General features: G+C 40.5%; 1 protein-coding gene across 1 annotated transcript in view; it reads right to left on the bottom strand.

The window, feature by feature from the left end:
- Window positions 1–19,099, bottom strand: part of LOC115145273 (insulin receptor-like) — a 127,948-nt gene that overhangs the window by 65,748 nt on the left and 43,101 nt on the right. The window lies entirely within an intron of this gene.

Here is a 19,099-nt window from a genome sequence, read left to right as displayed (position 1 = left end):
CACCGCAACACCACACAAGCTAAGGGCCAGTCAACCCATTTACCTGTGACTATATTCATGATTATGGTTGCAAAGGGTCGGAAACCTTCCGGTAAATTTCCATGTGAAGTTAAGCCTGGGAATTTGGGGAATGTTGCTTAAATTCATCAAAAGCGTTAGCATATAACAGTGATCTTTTTTTGTGGGATACGCAATTCTAGGTCTTGTGGCATATTTTGGTTAAACTATCCCCAATTCAATGAAATTGCAGCCCTCTGCATGCACAGTGGATTCTTCCATCACATGTACAGCTGATTCTCAAGCTCTTGCACACTAATGAGATGCTATTGAGCCCACACTACTACACTGTCTGAGTCAAGGACCACATGCTTTCTGGTATGTTTTGATTACAATACTGGGTGGGGTGAATATATTTTATATGACATACATGTTTTTTTGTTAACTAGTAAATAGTAGCCTACAGCAAAGTGTGTTTAAATCATTTCTAACTTGTTAAACATTTCTGCTAGTTAGTTTGTATGGGTTTCAGCTTGCTTGAGCCTGCTAACTGAGTGTTAACTTCTCTAGGGTAGGGTGCAGCATTTGGAATTTTGGATGAAAAGCGTGCCCAAATTAAACTGCCTTCTACTCAGGCCCAGAAGATAGGATATGCATATAATTGGTATATTTGGATAGAAAACACTAACGTTTCCAAAACTGTTAAAATAGTGCCTGTGAGTATAACAGAACTAATTTGGCAGGCAGAAACCTGAGAAAAATCCATTCCGGAAGAAGGATTTTTGTTGTTGTTGTAGTTTTCTATTCAATGCCATTACAGTATCAATTGACTTAGGACTCAAATTGCAGTTCCTATGCCTTCCACTAGATGTCAGTCTTTAGAAATTGTTTCAGGCTTGTATTCTGAATAATGAGGGAGTAATAGCAGTCGGAATGAGTGGACCCTGCCGTGTCACAGAGCTTTTTCATGCGAGCGAACAAGAGAGTGCCTTTGTTGTTTACCTTTTATATTGATGACGATATTGTCCGGTTTAAATATTATCGATTATTTAGGCTAGAAACAACCTGAGGATTGAATATAAACATCGTTTGACATGTTTCTATGAGCTTTACGGATACAATTTTTTTTGTGTTTGTCTGCCTGTTGTTGTGACTGTGTTTGAGCCTGTGGATTACTGAAGAAAACAAGAACAAAACTGAGGTTTTTGGATATAAAGAGAGACTATGAACAAAAGGAACATTTATTGAATAAATGAATGTCTTCTGAGTGCAACCATATGAAGATCATCAAAGATAGTGATTCATTTTCTCACTAGCGTCCCACATACCCTAGAGAGGTTAATTCACCTGTTTCCATACATGTTTCATTTTAAAACATTTATCTTACAAAGGAGTTGTTTAATCTAAGTGATTAACAATTTATCTGTACATGGAATTGTATTTGGGATTTTTTTTACTAATTTCTTTCTTATCTTTACAGGAAAATGCCACGGGCACTATCTGATGTGTGGAAACATTTCACAGCAGCTAATGTAGAAGGAAAAGCTGTGTACATTTGCATATACTGTGCCAAATCATATGTGAACAATGCAACAAAGATGCAGAATTATCTGGCCAATTGCATAAAGTTCCTTCAGTGCTCACAACAAGCAACCTCTGACAAAAGTCGCTCTACTTCTATTCAAGGTGAAAATTATGAATCAGACACCTTATCGATAGCAACAGCTCATGGTCCTCCTGGAATCAGAAGTGCTTTTGACTCAATGGAGGAATGTAGTCAGCGAAATGCGGATGAATGTCTTACTCGAGCTGTTTATGAAATTGGTTCACCTCTGATGCTCACAGGCAATGTGCATTGGAAGAGATTTCTGAATGTTCTTCACCCAGCATACACCCCTCCAACCAGACATGCTTTATCTACTAATTTGCTGGATGTTCATAGTTCAGCATTCAAGTGAAGGTCAAGCAAATCATAGAGAAAGCAGACTGTATTGCAATCATCTCTGATGGGTGGTCGAATGTTAGTGGGCAAGGAATAACTAACTACATCATCTCTACCCCTCAACCAGTATTCGGCAAGAGCACAGACAACAGACAAGGGACAACAGACACACCAGTCTCTACAGGCAGTCATCAATGACCTTGGACCACAGAAGGTATTTGCACTGGTGACAGACAATGCAGCAAACATGAAGGCTGCTTGGTCTAAAATGGAGGAATCCTACCATCACATCACACCCATTGGCTATGCTGCTCAGGCACATCATGGCAAATTTACATAATTGAAAACAATGGCAACACTACAAGAGAGCCAAGGAAATGGGTAGGTATGTGACGAGTCATCAATTTATAGCAGCAATCTACCTCACCGAGCAAAGTGAGAAGAATAAGAGCACAACATTGAAGCTGCCCAGCAACACCCGTTGGAGTGGTGTTGTCATCATCTTTGACAGTCTCCTGGAAGGGAATGAGTCTCTCCAAGAAATGGCCATATCAGTCTGCTGATATGGACAGCCACATCAAGAGGTTCTTCTTGGTTGATGTATTTTGGGAGAGTGGTAAGCAGCCTGAAAACTATAGCAGTAGCCATTGCACGTATTGAAGAAGACAATGCCATCCTGTCTGATGTGGACTCTGCTTGCAGATGTAAGAGAAGAAATCCGTACTGCCCTGCCCACTTCACCACTGCTGCAAGCAGAGAAAACGCTTTTCGATGTATTTCAGAACTGCAGTTAAGACTTTTGCCTGAAGCCCATACACACCGCAGCGTACATGTTGGACCCCAAGTATGCTGGCAAGAGCATCCTATCTGGTGCAGAGATCAACAAGGCCTATGGTGTCATCACTACCGTGTCTCGCCACCTTGGCCTGGATGAGGGCAAGGTTCTTGGCAGTCTGGCGAAGTACACTTCCAAACAATGGCTTTGGGATGGAGATGCAATATGGCAGTCATGCCACCATAGCTCATCAGCCACCTGGTGGAAGGGACTTTGTGGATCTGATTATCTTTCCCCTGTTGCCTCATCATCCTCCAAATCGCACCAACATCAGCCGCCTCAGATCGCAACTGGTCCTTGTTTGGGAACACGCACACCAAAGCACGTAACAGGCTGACCAATACAAGGGTTGAAAAATTGGTGGCCATCCTGGCAAATTTGAGGCTTTTTGAGCCTGACAACGAGCCATCCTCAACAAGGTTGGAAAGTGAAACTGAAGATGAGGCCTCAGAGGCTGATGTTCAAGATGTGGACATTGAGGGAGAAGATGTATGTTGAAAACGTTTTTGGAATATGCGATGGATCATTGGGGATCATTCAATATTTCCTTTTGTTGTTCAGTGAAATCATCCCATGTGAAGTAAACTCATTTAATTAAAAGTTCAATTCGTAACTAAATACTTATATTTCTATTTGAAGGATTTAATCATTTGCAATTATGTCTACTTATTAGGTAAAAGGTTTATGTTTCTGTCTCCATACGATTATGGTAAATATATCCAATGCAAAAAACATCTACATTTTAAAACGGTATTTGTTTAAATTTGCATTTATTCCCGTTAATTCCCACGGAATTCCCAAGTTACCACGTCTGAATATTCCCCAAAATGTGCAACCCTATTCAGGATACAGCGAAAGTATTATATAAAACACTGTTAGCCCAACAAGTTAAAGCTGAATGCAGCTATTTTTATCTGAAAATCAAATCATTTCTGGGTAACAATTTTTACTGGTTTGAGAAAACTAGGCGTCACATGTCACTACTTTACAGCAGAGGCATTTGAACGTGAACTTATTTTTTTTATATATCAAAAGGCAAGAAAGACAGGAACCTTCCTGCTAGCCATGATTGGCTGAGATAATGGGTGGGCTGGACATGCCGAGAGATGAGTTCAGATTGGTCGGCTGTGTCTATAACATGAGCTTCTCAGTATGTGTAGGTCATCCTTTCTAACGCAGCTTTTTTGAAAGATATCACAAAAAACTGTGATAATGTTGCTAATGTTCTCCACTTTTGGAGGACTGAGTTTTGAAGTCACTGGAATGCCCAGTGGAAGCAGAGTATGATAGCGAAGGAGAGTTTGGTGTTTGATTGCAAACAAATGCGGAGGCAGTCAAAAATAGAATAGTGTTGTATAAAACCGGATAAGATCTTTAAACTAAGGGCAACCATGGCATCCGTGACAGAGAGGGAGAAGTGTTCAACAATGTATATGTTTAAGAGAGTCTTTGCTACATTTTCCGATATTATACATTTCAAATTTGGTCAGAAAGTCGTTTTCATTCCAAGTTAAAGCGCACTGTCAGCTAACTAGCTAACGGTGGCTGGCTAGCTAACGTTACATGTATGATCTGTGTAGTAATAATATTCCTATCTCAGAGCCATTTCAATTGCTAGTTATAGCCTAATGTTGACTAGCTAACATCGACCCTCATTGGTTAGCTTTAGCTACCTGTAGATTCATGCAGGGTAGTAACGTTATGAGTTGGGATTATGGTTCATTGTTCAGCTAGCTATCTACATGTATAAACAAAAAAAACTCCACTATGCAAGTACTCATTTCACTGTACTGTTTACACCTTCTGTATCCTGTGCATGTGACAAATAAATGTTGATTTTATTTGATATAGTGTGTGTTTACCAGAGACAGTAATGTGAAAAACAACATGACCTGCACCAAAGTCAAATTAGGATATAACGTTAGGCAAACAAGACAGTGTCCAAGTTCAAAAATTATCCTGAAGAATGCCCTGCTTTTATTTCGTAACATTTAAGCCATTTTCTGTAATAAGCCCGCCATTAACTTGTAAATAATGATCTTGAGTAAATTTTCCTGTATCAATTAACACAAATTAGCTAGTTAAGATGTTGTCAGCTACAGTACCAGCCAAAGGTTTGGACACACTTATTCAATGGTTTTTTTATTTTTACTATTTTTCTACAATGTAGAATAATAATGAAGACATCAAAATTATGAATTAACACATATGGAATCATGTAGTAACCAACAAAATGTTAAACAAATCAAAATATTTTATATGTGAGGATCTTCAAAGTAGCCACCCTTTGCCTTGATGACAGCTTTGCACAATCTAGCTAAACGTGCTAGCAAAAGTAGCTAAATGGACACTAGTAATGGACATTATCGAACAAAACAACGATTTATTTCAGAACTGGGATTCCTGGCACTGCATTCTGATGAAAGATCATCAAAGGGAATATTTATTATGTAATTTCGTATTTCTGTTGACTCCAACATGGTGGAGAAATGTTGTGTACCTCTGAGCGCCGTCTCAGATTATTGCATGGTATGCTTTTTCTGTAAAGTAAAAAAATCTGACACAGCGGTTGCATTAAGAACAAGTGTATGTTTAATCATATGTAAAACATGCATCTTTCATCAAAGTTTATGATGAGTATTTCTGTTATATGACGTGGCTCTCTGTAATTACTCTGGATATTTTGGAGGCATTTCTGAACATGGCGCCAATGTAAACCGAGATTTGTGGATATAAATATGCACATTATCGAACAAAACATAAATGTATTGTGTAACATGATGTCCTATGAGTGTCATATGATGAATATTATCAAAGGTTAGTGATTCATTTTATCTCCATTTCTGCTTTTGTGACTATCTTTGGCTGGGGAAAATGGCTGTGTTTTTTGGGATTTGGTGGTGATCTAACATAAATATGTTGTGTTTTCGCTGTAAAACGTTTTAAAAATCAGACATGAAGGGTAGATTAACAAGATGTCTATCTTTCCTTTGCAGTATTGGACTTGTTAATGTGTGAAAGTGAAATATTTCAAAAAAATATTTTTTAATATCCCGCGCTGCCTTTTCAGCGGAATGTTTTGGGGGGGGTGGGGGTTCCGCTAGCGGAACCTGTGTCCTAGACAGGTTAAGAGACAATAAAACGGCAGCCATCATCTCCGGTGCCATCATCAACAGAGGTAACTCAGTCTTCCTTTCCTGTGGCAGTCCTCATGAAAGCCAGTTCATCATAGCTCGATGGTTTTTCCGACTGCACAGAAGAAACGTTCAAAGTTCATGACATTTTCCAGATTGACTGACCTTCATGTCTTAATGTAATAATGGACTTTGCTTATTTGAGCTGTTCTTGCCATAATATGGACTTGGTTTTTTACCAAACAACTGATTGGCTCAATGCATTAATTCCACAAATTACCTTAACGCACACCTGTTAATTGAAATGCATTCTAGGTGACTGCCAAGACTGTGCAAAGCGGTCATCAAGGCAAAGGGTGGCTACCTTGGCTTAAGAGGGTGTGAACAATGCTGAATGGGTGTGGACAACTTCGAGCTCTCCAGTATGTATACCAAAACATTCAAGGGCCATTTTCTCAAAAGTGGGGTTAAGTTCAAAGCAGAATTACTCTCCCATTGCTCCTCCACTGTAGGGTATTATATACAACTTTCTAGCTATGAGTGTAACCTGAAAATTAGCTGTTATTGGCAGAGAAGAGGGCACACTGTTATTGGTCTATTAACTTATACCGCCTGGTGATGTCAAAAGGCAGTCCAAAAAGCCCACCCAGTCAAACAAGCTGACATTTTCAGGCATTCTTTTCAGACAGCTATTAACCTAAAGGTGCATTGTCAAATTTTTAACTATTAGGAGGTGAACCTTGGAAAATAATTTACTATTCAAATAATGACATTTTTTCAGATGTCCGGTGTTAGTTTATTTAGAACCTAACGGACAACTAGGAAAAGCTCACCAAATTGTTCAGCTGTCTGACCTGACAAATACATGTTCCCACCAGCACAAGGTGAAGTCTCTTCCTCTAAACATTACATCTTTAATGCTAGGCAGGAAGTTAAGTGATATAGCTAATAAACGGTTCCTTCCCCCTTAATGTGACCTTACCTGGGTCCCCATTCTTCACTAATCCACAGCTATCCACCCTTAGTGACCGCAACCATGTGATTGCCTTTCCTTTACTCAGTAACATTCCAAGCCCCTGGCTCATATACAACCTTAATTGACCCCCCTATATACATTCCTCCTACAGATAACCATTAACTTCTGGTGTAGCAAGTATTTAAAATTACAACCCAACAACTGAAACCAGACTGTGGCCCTTCTCCGTCACATAGGATACCTGATGTCTATCAATAACATGTTCTGCATTCCCCTCTCTCCCGCAGTACCATGAACAAGGATATTATAGTTTAGAAGTCAGAACCCATCACTGGATAGTCGACAGTCATAAATTACTATCGACTCTCGATCAGAATGAAGCAAATGCGCATTAAATCAAATCAAGGTTTGTCACATGCGCCGAATACAACAGGTGTAGTAGACCTTACAGTGACTCTAACCAATAGTGCAAAAAAGGTATTAGGTGATAAATAGGTAGGTAAAAAAATAAAACAAAAAAGAAAGGCTACAGTAGCGAGGCTATACACAGACACCAGTTAGTCAGGCTGGTTTAGGTAGTATGTGACTGCATATATGATGAACAGAGAGTAGCAGTAGCATAAAAGAGGGTTTGGCGGGTGGTGGGTCGGACAATGCAGATATCCCAGTTAGCCGATGTGCGGGAGCACTGGTTAGTCGGCCCAATTGAGGTAGTATGAACATGAATGAAAAGTTAAAGTGACTATGCATATATGATAAACATGGCAGAGGTAAACAGTGGTCATGCTGCTTTTCTCTGGAAGTTTGGCTAACAACAGTTAGAGAAGTCTGATTTTCACCATGATAGAACTGATTCTCTTACAAAACCCTGATGCCGTTGACCTTACCAGGGGCCACTAGGACCAGTGGAAGAAAAATAGCCCAATAACATCAAAGATCCACCACCATATTTTACAGTAGGTATGGGGTTATTTTCTGCTTATGCATCCTTACTTCGACACCAAACCCACCATCACCACCATCTTTGGCGTGGCCAAAGAGATACATTTCATGTCAACCAACAAAAGGTAAATGCCTGGAGTTAGCTAAACGGCATTGGCACTTGGATTGGAATCGATGCTATGGTCAGATGACATGAAAGTGCAGTGTATTCCACAAATACCTGAAGTAGCCAGCCAAATAGAAAATGTACTCAAGGCAAAACAAAATTGCAGAAAGACCTACACTACCGTTCAAAAGTTAGTTGTCTGCAAACTTGATGACTGAGTTTGAGGCGTGCATGGCCACACAGTCATTGGTGAACAGGGAGGTCAGAGAGGGCTGAGAACGCACCCTTGTGTTGAGGATCAGCAGGGTGGAGATGTTTCCTACCTTCACTACCTGGGGGCAGCCTGTAAGAAAGTCCAGGACCCAGTTGCACATGGCGGGGTTGAGACTAGAGGTCGACCGATTATGATTTTTCGTTTACCGATTATTGGAGGACCAAAAAAAGCCGATACCGATTTAAAAAAAATATGTAATAATGACAATTACAACAATACTGAATGAATACTTATTTTAACTTAATATAATACAATCAATAAAATCAATTTAGTCTCAAATAAATAATGAAACATGTTCAATTTGGTTTAAATAGTGTTGGAGAAGAAAGTAAAAGTGCAATGTGTGCCATGTAAGAAAGCTGTTGCAGAGCAAGCCCATGCAGAGCAAGGGCAAGGGGAATAACTACTCCAAGTCTCAGAGCAAGTGACGTTTGAAACGCTATTAGCGCACACCCCGCTAACTAGCTAGCCATTTCACATCGGTTACACCAGCCTAATCTCAGGAGTTGAAGGGCTTGAAGTCATAAACAGCGCAATGCTTGAAGCACAGCAAAGAGCTGCTGGCAAAACGCAAGAAAGTGCTGTTTGAATGAATGCTTACGAGCCTGCTGGTGCCTACCATCGCTCAGTCAGACTGCTCTATCAAATCAAATACTTAATTATAACACACAGAAATACGAGCCTTAGGTCATTAATATGGTCGAATCCGGTAACTATCATCTCGAAAACAAGACGTTTATTCTTTCAGTGAAATACGGAACCGTTCCGTACTTTATCTAACGGTTGGCATCCATAAGTCTAAATATTCCTGTTACATTGCACAACCTTCAATGTTATGTCATAATTACACAAAATTCTGGCAAATTAGACAGCCCAAACTGTTGCATATGCCCTGACTCTGCGTACAATGAACGCAAGAGAAGTGACAATTTCACCTGGTTAATATTGCCTGCTAACCTGGATTTCTTTTAGTGAAATATGCAGATTTAAAAATATATACTTCTTGATTTTAAGAAAAGCATTGATGTTTATGGTTACGTACACATTGGAGCACGGACAGTCCTTTTTCGCGAATACGCACCACATCGATTATATGCAACGCAGGACACGCTAGATAAACTTGCAATATCATCAACCATGTGTAGTTAACTAGTGGTTATGATCGATTGTTTTTTATAAGATAAGTTTAATGCTGGCTAGCAACTTACCTTGGCTTACTGCATTCGCGTAACAGGCAGGCTCCTCGTGGAGTGCAATGAGGCAGGTGGATAGAGCGTTGGACTAGTTAACTGTAAGGTTGCAAGATTGAATCCCCAACCTGACAATAATAAGATAATATTAACCTCTTGCTTCTACTCGGGACGCTTGCGTCCCAACTAGAGCTCTGGAAATCGGTCCATATAAAGCCTAGATATCGTTATATGTAGACTGTGTGATAAACGAAAAAAACATTGTTTCAAAACGTAACGTCATTTTTTTTAAATTTAAAAAGTCGACGATAAACTTTCACAAAACACTTCGAAATACGTTTGTAATGCAACTTTAGGTATTAGTAAACGTTAATAAGCGATAAAATTCATCAGGAGGCGATGTAAAGATCATTAGCTGTCCGTCTGGAAAAATGTCCGGCTAGAAACTCAACGAAAATATCCGGTCCTAGACCGGATTAAATACGGTGCCCTGCATGTGTTTGACCAAGAAAAAACTCGAAGGGAAATGACAAGACTCTAGACACCGTGTGGAAGCTGTAGGTACTGCAACCTCAGTCAATTAATTGTGGTTCACCTTTATCAATGGGATCAAGTAGCGCATGGATATATTTTCCCATTTTCAGTGATCAGTTTTTCCTGTGCTTTTCGATGTAAATGCCGTTCTGGTAAAGCCACAGCAGTGATTTAACCAGTTTTATAAACGTCTGAGTGTTTTCTATCCACACAGACTAAGCAAATGCATATACTATATTCCTGGCATGAGTAGCAGGGCGCTGAAATGTTGCGCGATTTTTAACAGAATGTTCAAAAAAGTAGAGGGTCGACTTAAGAGGATAACAATGAAAATAAGTTCTTAACTTACTTGCCTAGTTAAATAAAGATTACCGTAATTTCCGGACTATAAGCCGCTACTTTATTCCCACACTTTGAACCTCGCGGTTTATACAATGACGTGGCTAATTTATGGATTTTTCCCGCTTTCACAAGATTAATTCCCGCCAAAAAACTGAGCACTGTCACATAATGTGACGTAAATCGAGCGCGCTCAAACTTCCCATCATTCTGATTACGGTAGTAATTTTATCACCCTCATGGCAAAGACACGGAGAAATGCATATGATGCAGCTTTTCAAGTTGAAGGCGATCGATCTGGCTGTTGGAAAAGGAAAGAGAGCTGCTGCACGGGAGCTTGGCCTTAATGAGTCGATTAAAAGACTTTGTAAACAGCAGCGTGAGGAACTGACTCAGTGCAAAAAGACAACAAACCTTTCAGAGGGAAGAAAAGCAGATGGCCCAAATTATTTGCAGCCACTCGACATCAGTGTAAATCATGCATTTAAGGTGGCGCTCCGTGTTCAGTGGGAGGCTTGGATGACAAGTGGGGAGAAATCCTTCACTAAAACGGGCCGCATGCGAAGAGCAACTTATGGTCAAGTCTGCCAGTGGGTCCTGACAGCGTGGAGCATTGTCAAAAAATCCACTATCATCAACGGCTTTCGAAAGGCTGGACTGCTGCGTGTTGACGGGGCAGCATGAGCTCAGCGGGGTATTTGCCTCCGGATGAAAGTGACGAGAGCGACAATGAAAACGATCCAACATCGGATGAAGCAATTCTGAGGCTATTCAACTCCGACACCGAAGTAGATGACTTCAGTGGTTTCAGTGCACAGGAGGAGGAAGATAGTGACCAATGACTTTACAGGTAGGCTACTGTTTAATTTTTGTTACAAGCCGTGTTTCGTTAAAGCCTATTTATTTTTGTTACAAGCCGTGTTTCGTTTAAAGGCTGTGTAAAGTTAATTTGTTTCAATGTACTGGTAGGCACCTGCGGCTTATAGACATGTGCGGCTTATTTATGTACAAAATACATATTTTTTAATAATTCAGTGGGTGCGGTTTATATTCGGGTGCGCTTAATAGTCCAGCAATTACGGTAAATAAAGGTGTAAAAATAATAATAATTAAAACGGCCAAATCGGTGTCCAAAAACACCGATTTCCGATTATTATGAAATCAGCCATAATTAAATAGGCCATTACAATTAATCGGCCGAACTCTAGTTGAGATCCATGGTCTCGAGCTTAATGACGAGTTTGGAGGGTACCATGGTGTTAAATGCTGAGCTGTAGTCAATAAACAGCATACATAGGTATTCTTCATAGGTATTCTTCTTGTCCAGATGGGACATGGCAGTGTGAAGGCGATTGCACCGTCTATGGACCTACTGGGGGTAAGCCCCAGTAGGTCTCTCAAAAATAGTCTCTCAAAGCATTTCATGATGACAGAAGTGAGTGCTACAGGGAGAGTCATTTAATTCAGTTACCTTAGCTTTCTTGGGAACAGGAAAAATGGTGGCCATCTTAAAGCATGTGGGCACAGCAGACTGGGATAGGGATTGATTGAATATGTTTGTAAACACACCAGCCAGCTGGTCTGCGCATGCTATGAGGATGCGGCTAAGAATGCCGTCTGGGCCGGCAGCCTTGCGAGGGTTAACACGTCTAAATGTTTTACTCACGTTGGCCACGGTAAAGGAGAGCCCACAGGCTTTGGTAGCGGCCCGTGTCAGTGGCACTGTATTGTCCTTAACGAGAGCAAAGAAGTTGTTTAATTTCTCTGGGAGCAAGACATCGATGACCGCGATGGGGCTGGTTTTCATTTTGTAATCCGTGATTGACTGTAGACCCTGTCAAATACGTCTTGTGTCTGAGCCGTTGAATTGCAACTCCACTTTGTCTCTATACTGACTATTTGTTCGCTTTGCGGAGGGAATAGCTAAACTGTTTGTAGTCAGTCATGTTTCCAGTCGCCTTGACATGATTAAAAGCGGTGGTTCGCGCTTTCAGTTTTGCGCGAATGCTGCCATCAATCCACGGTTTATGGTTAGGGAAGGTTATAATATTCAGTGGGTACAGCATCACCGTTGCACTTGCTAATAAACTCGCTCACCGAGTCAACGTAAATGTCAATGTGATTGTCTGAGGCTGTGACTATAATCGAAGAGACTTCTCTTGGTAGACAATGCGGTCGGCACTTGATTGTAAGGAATTCTAGGTCAGATGAACAAAAGGACTTGAGTTCCTGTATGTTATGATTACACCATGAGTCGTTAATCATAAGGCATACACCCCCACACTTATTTTTACCAGAGAGATGTTTGTTTCTGTTGGAGCGATGTGTGAAGAAACCAGGTGGCTGTACCGACTGACAACATATCCCAGGTGAGCCATTTTTCCGTGAAACAGAATGTTTACAATCTCTGATGTCCCTCTGGAAGGCAACTCGTGCCCTAATTTCGTCCACCTTGTTGTTTAGAGATTGGCGAGTAATATGCTCGGAAGCGGTGGATGGTGCGCTCGCCTTCTAAGTCTGATCAGTAGGCCACTCTGTCTGCCTCTCCTGCGGTGACCGCATTGTTTTCGGCCTTTGGGATAAGATCCCATGTGGAGGTCCGATCCCATGTGGAGGTCCGAACAAAGGATCTGCTTCGGAAAGACGTATTCCTGGTCATAATGTTGCAAAGTTGACATTGTTTTTATATTTACTAGTTCTTCCCGGCTATAATGTAATAACACTTGAGATTTTCTGGGATGACAACGTAAGAAATACATTTTTTTTTTTTATTACTGAATAGTTTCCTAAGGACCTGAAGCGAGGCGACCATCTCTGTCGGTGCCATCTTAGTCAGCAAGGATCTCTGTACTTTGCTCCGTTAGTCTTTCCCAGCCGCTGAAAATCCTTCCCAGCCGCTGAAAATCCTTCCCAGCCGCTGAAAATCCTTCCCAGCCGCTGAAAATCCTTCCCAGTCGCTGAAAATCCTTCCCAGCCGCTGAAAAACATCCCCACAGGATGCTGCCAACACCATGCTTCACCATAGGGATGGTGCAAGGTTTCCTCCAGACAGCAGTCAGGCCAAAGAATTCAATCTGGAAGGTTCTCCCACCGCCACAGAGGAACTCTGGAGCTCTGTCAAGAGTACCCATCAGGTTTTTTGTAACCTCCCTGACCAAAGTCCTTTTCTCCCGATTGCTCAGTTTGGCCGGGTGGCTAGCTCTAGGAAGACTCTTGGTGTTTCCAAACGTCTTCCATTGAAGAATGATGGAGGCCACCGTGTTCTTGGGGACTTTCAATGCTGCAGAAATGTTTTGGTACCCTTCCCCAGATGTATGTCTGCACAATCCTGTCTCGGTGCTCTACGGACAATTCATTCAACCTCATCGCTTGGTTTTTGCACTGACGTGCACCTTATATAGACAGCTGTGTGCCTTCCCAAATCATGTCCAATCAATTGAATTTACCACAGGTGGACTCCAATCAAGTTGTAGAAATATCAAGGATGATCAATGGAAACAGGATGCACCTGTGCTCAATTGAGTCTTACATAAGTATTCAGACCCTTTGATATTAGGAAGTTCTATAATTTAAAATTTTGCTTTGTTATTGTTGGGTAATTGTGATTAGATTGATAATTATTTAAATCATTTTAGATTAAGGTTGTAATGTAACAAAATGTGGAGATTTGTGGGACTGGTAACGGATAAAGACAGACTAATGCAGTTCTTGAGTAGACATTAGAGGTCGACCAATTAATCGGAATGGCCGATTAATTAGGGCCGATTTCAAGTTTTCATAACAAATCGGAAATCGGTATTTTTGGGCGACGATTTGCCAAATTTTTTTCTTTATTTTTTAAAACTTTATTTAACTAGGCAAGTCAGTTAAGAACACATTCTTATTTTCAATGACGGCCTAGGAACGGTGGGTTAACTGCCTCGTTCAGGGGCAGAAAGACAGATTTTCACCTTGTCAGCTCGGAGGATCCAATCTTGCAACCTTACAGTTAACTAGTTCAACGCAATAACGACCTGCCTCGCTCTCGTTGCACTCCACAAGGAGACTGTCTGTTGCACAAATACAGTAAGCCAAGGTAAGTTGCTAGCTAGCATTAAACTTATCTTATAAAAAACAATCAATCATAACTACACATGGTTGATGATATTACTAGATATTATCTAGCGTGTCCTGTGCGTGTCCTGTGTTGCATATAATCTGACTGAGCATACAAGCATATACGTATCTAAGAATCTGACTGAGCGGTGGTAGGCAGAAGCAGGCGCGTAAACATTCATTCAAACAGCACTTTAGTGCGTTTTGCCAGCAGCTCTTTGTTGTGCGTCAAGCATTGCGCTGTTTATGACTTCAAACCTATCAACTCCCGAGATGAGGCTGGTGTAACCGAAGTGAAATGGCTGGCCAGTTAGCCCGCGCTAATAGCGTTTCAAACTTCACTCGCTCTGAGCCTTGGAGTAGTTGTTCCCCTTACTCTGCATGGATAACGCTGCTTCGATGTGGTGGCTGTTATTGTTGTGTTGCTGGTTCGAGCCCAGGGAGGAGCGAGGAGAGGGACAGAGGCTATACTGTAACACTGGCAATACTAAAGTGGCTATAAGAACATCCAATAGTCAAAGGTTAATGAAATACAAATGATATAGGGAAATAGTCCTATAATAACTACAACCTAAAACCTACAACCTACTATCTTGTCTCACCGCTACAACTCCCGTACGGGCTCGGGAGAGACGGAAGGTTGAAAGTCATGCGTCCTCCGATACACAACCCAACCAAGCCGCACTGCTTCTTAACACAGCGCGCATCCAACCCGGAAGCCAGCCGGAACCAATGTGTCGGAGGAAACACCTGGCCACCTTGGCTAGCGCGCACTGCTCCCGGCCCGCCACAGGAGTCGCTGGTGCACGATGAGACAAGGACACCCCTACCGACCAAGCCCTCCCTAACCCGGACGACGCTAGGCCAATTGTGCGTCGTCTCACGGACCTCCCGGTCGCGGCCGGTTACGACAGAGCCTGGGCACGAACCCAGGCACTCTGATGGCACAGCTGGCACTGCAGTACAGCGCCCTTAAACACTGCGCCACCCGGGAGGCCAACCTAAAACTTCTTACCTGGGAATATTGAAGACTCATGTTAAAAGGAACCACCAGCTTTCATATGTTCTCATGTTCTGAGCAAGGAACTGAAATGTTAGCTTTCTTACATAGCACATATTGCACTTTTACGTTCTTTTCCAACACTTTGTTTTTGCATTATTTAAACCAAATTGAACATGTTTCATTATCGACTTGAGGCTAAATTTATTTTATTGATGTATTATATTAAGTTAAAATAAGTTTTAATTCAGTATTGTTGTAATTGTCATTATTACAAATACATGTTTTTGAAATGTATTTTTTAAATAAAAAATAATAATTAAACCGGCCGATTAATCGGTATCGGCTTTTTGGCCCTCCAATAATCGGTATTGGTATTGAAAAATCATAATCGGTCGACCTCTAGTAGACATGACCACACAGGATTTGTGTACATCTTGCCAGGGTGACAGCAGCTCAAGGTGTCCAGTCCCTGTGTCCTTTTGTGGACAACAGGGGGAGGAGGTACCATTTCATAAAGGGTGTGAGATTAATACAAAGCATGAGTTTATAAAAAAACTTTGAATAGAGTTTTTGTATGTTTATTCAGTTACTCAGTATGTGCTTGATATCATTTAATATTTTAAAATGTCCTTTTCCGTCACATCCATAACTCAAGTTTTGTTCCGTTACTATTACTTAGAATTTAGTCATTTTGTGTCTACACTTCCCTTATAGGGTTCTACAAATATACACATTTAAAGTGTTAAGTCAATTGAGACATTTTGCCCCTCAAATGTCACTAACCAGGATTTTTTTAATCACGTGTATAATGGTCGCACATGAGAAGATGAAATAGTAGGCAGATACTGAGTAAATTATTCTAGCTAATCCCAATAGATTGTTATAAATTGTGTGGGCTGTAGGCCTAATATGTCTGACTACCGAAACACTACGCCTACAGTTTATCTTAATGGTGTTGTAGCCTAACATCTTTAGCTGAACTAATCCAACGTCTCGGGGGACGTGGTTTGCAAAACAATTAGAGATGAGGATTTAAACCATGCCACAACAAGGCCCCCTAAACAAAGACCAGGCCCACTGAGTATCTCTCCCGTCCCGCGACACATCCCCAGATCTGTGCCTCGACACAATTCTGTCTCGGACCTTGTATAGACAGGAGTGTGCCTTTCTAAATCATGTCCAAACAGTTGAATTTACCTCAAGTGGACTCCAATCAAGTTGTAAACAGGATGCACCTTAGTTCAATTTTGAGTCTCACCTGAAAGGGTCTGAATACTTAAATGAAATGTTTTTAATTTCTTATAAATTTGCAAAATTATCTAAAACATCTGTTTTCGATTTGTCATTATGGAGTATTGTGTGTAGATCAATAAAACATTTAAAAACTCAATCAATTTTAGGATAAGGCTGTAACGTAACAAAATGTGGAAAAACAGAAGGGATCTGAATACTTTCCGAATGCACTCGAGATTCAAGTGGGCCAACCGACTGAAACAAAGCTTTTTAGTGATTCACTAAGCGTAGCTACAGAGATCTAAATATTATTTCTGGACTGATGTTTTTTGCCGAAAAACCTCATTTAAGGAGGTGAGACAATGGTAGCAGCTGTAGAAAAATTCTTAAAGACAGACATCAGAATGGCAGAGAAATCACCTCACAATCCATCCACTTCAATTTCAACAATAATATAGCCGAACCTATAGCATATAGGGCATATCATATTTAGATCAAAGTGGGGGGGGGGAGTCTGGAAAAGTCCACTTTTGTTCTCCATGACAGTAAAAGGTCATGTTGGTTTACATGACATGATGATTCTTGCTTCAGCTCTGTACACTGCATGTAAGGTCATCTTTAATCTGTATTCAGTTTGTACATTTGTTTGATCAGTATACAAATGGTCACCATGTAGTCAACATCTAGCCTACCTGCAGTTCAAACAGTTGACGTGCACTGTTACCCCTATAGTCATTTAGCAGCAGAGGGCAAAACCAGATATATAAAGTACGTAGAAAAGATAATGGAGCTATATATATTCATAAGATCGTCTTTGAAAAACAACAAAAAATAGACATTCGGGGAGAATCAAAAATTCAAAATGTCATGTGGACATCATTGATTGTTTTATATAATGTTTGAGTCACTTAGATAGCATAAGAACACGGCATAAGCCAAAGCAAAATGTGTAGAAAAACAGCAAAGACCGACACTTCCATCCTTGTTTTCGTTTGTCATGTGTTTATGATGTGGCGGCCAAAAACCTATTGTTTCCAATCTCTATAGTCTGATAGCGTATGAATACTACAAAATGTAGGCCTAATGAGAAAACCGTCGTTTCCTATCAATTTACAAATCAAAGACCACCATAAAGACACTTCATTGTTGTATAAACTGTATGTTTATCATACCGTATATATACACTACAGGGTTTGTGAAATAATTTCCTCAATCAATGAACCAGGGATCGAACGGCTACGGTGGGCGACTTCAGAGCAAAGTAGCTAGCTAAGACATGTTTATTTATAAAGGCTAAACTATTGCGTTTTCAGGGGTAGCTTTTGATCATTTTATTGGATTCCTCATGTCTTACCTTACTCATTGTTAGGAAAAATGATGGTCCAAATCTGATGTTGGGTACTATATTTATTGAAGATTATATAAATCCTATATTTTTAAAATCAGCCAATTTGACTCTGTTTCAGACTGTCACAACCATAACGGAGAGTCCATTATGATAGTTTTTCCCCTCAAAGTAATAATGTAAGATTAATATTTTTTTAATTATTATTTTTGTGTTCAGCCAAGCCTATCCTTCAGAAAGGCTATCCATGTTTTAACGTAAGACTGACACATTCCGACTTTTTCTAACATGTTTGGTCGCCACAAACATATTGTCCATTTCATGTCACACCCATAATGCTCATTATTTGCTTTTTATTCTGCAACATGCCAATATTTAGAAGTCATGATTTTTTTGGTATAAGCACCCCCAAAGAGGTACTGTAGACAAACATCAAAAGTTTCATTTATGTTTTGTTTGTCCATTTTGTCAGATATTTTAGTTTGCGATTGTGTGTGTAAATGTTACATCCATAATGCTGGAATTACCCATTTATAATTTCCTTTCTTCCAAGTATTTTTTTTTTTTTTTTTTAAATAACAAAGGTAGAACAAGCAACAAACCAACCAAATAGGATGAGTGAGGAAAATAATTAAAGAGAAATTGCAGAAAGGCACGAGCGCAAGTGGAGAAAATCCAAGTCACAGGTCAATATTATGATATTCTGAGAGCAACTTGGCATATATACACCAAAGCAATTAGAAAGGCAGACAGGCACATTTGTTAAATTGATCACTATTAAATCAGAATAATTCGAGACTGCTCTTCTCGACCATTGATGGCCTGATAAATCCTACCCTCGCAAGCCTATTTGAACATTCCTCCCCATCGAATTGTGATGAGTTCGCTGCATATTTCAGAGATAAGATAACCAACATTTGGCTGGGTATAAGTCAAGCAAGACCCGGTGAGAAGTTTGTGTGGTAGCCTAGCGCACAATCTCATAAAAAGGCACTACGAATGTATTTTCCCTGGTTGACACAGACATGATCAGGAAAGTGATACCGCAACTTAAGCTTTCTACCTGTCTTCTCGATCCTATCCCCACCACCTTCAAAAAAAAGTGTTTAATTGCATATCTGAAGTAGTGCAAGATCTTGTTAATCACTCCTTGT

Source organism: Oncorhynchus nerka, linkage group LG17 (assembly GCF_034236695.1).
Source record: "Oncorhynchus nerka isolate Pitt River linkage group LG17, Oner_Uvic_2.0, whole genome shotgun sequence".
NCBI lineage: Eukaryota > Metazoa > Chordata > Actinopteri > Salmoniformes > Salmonidae > Oncorhynchus > Oncorhynchus nerka.
This window is presented reverse-complemented; position numbering and strand designations above follow the sequence as displayed.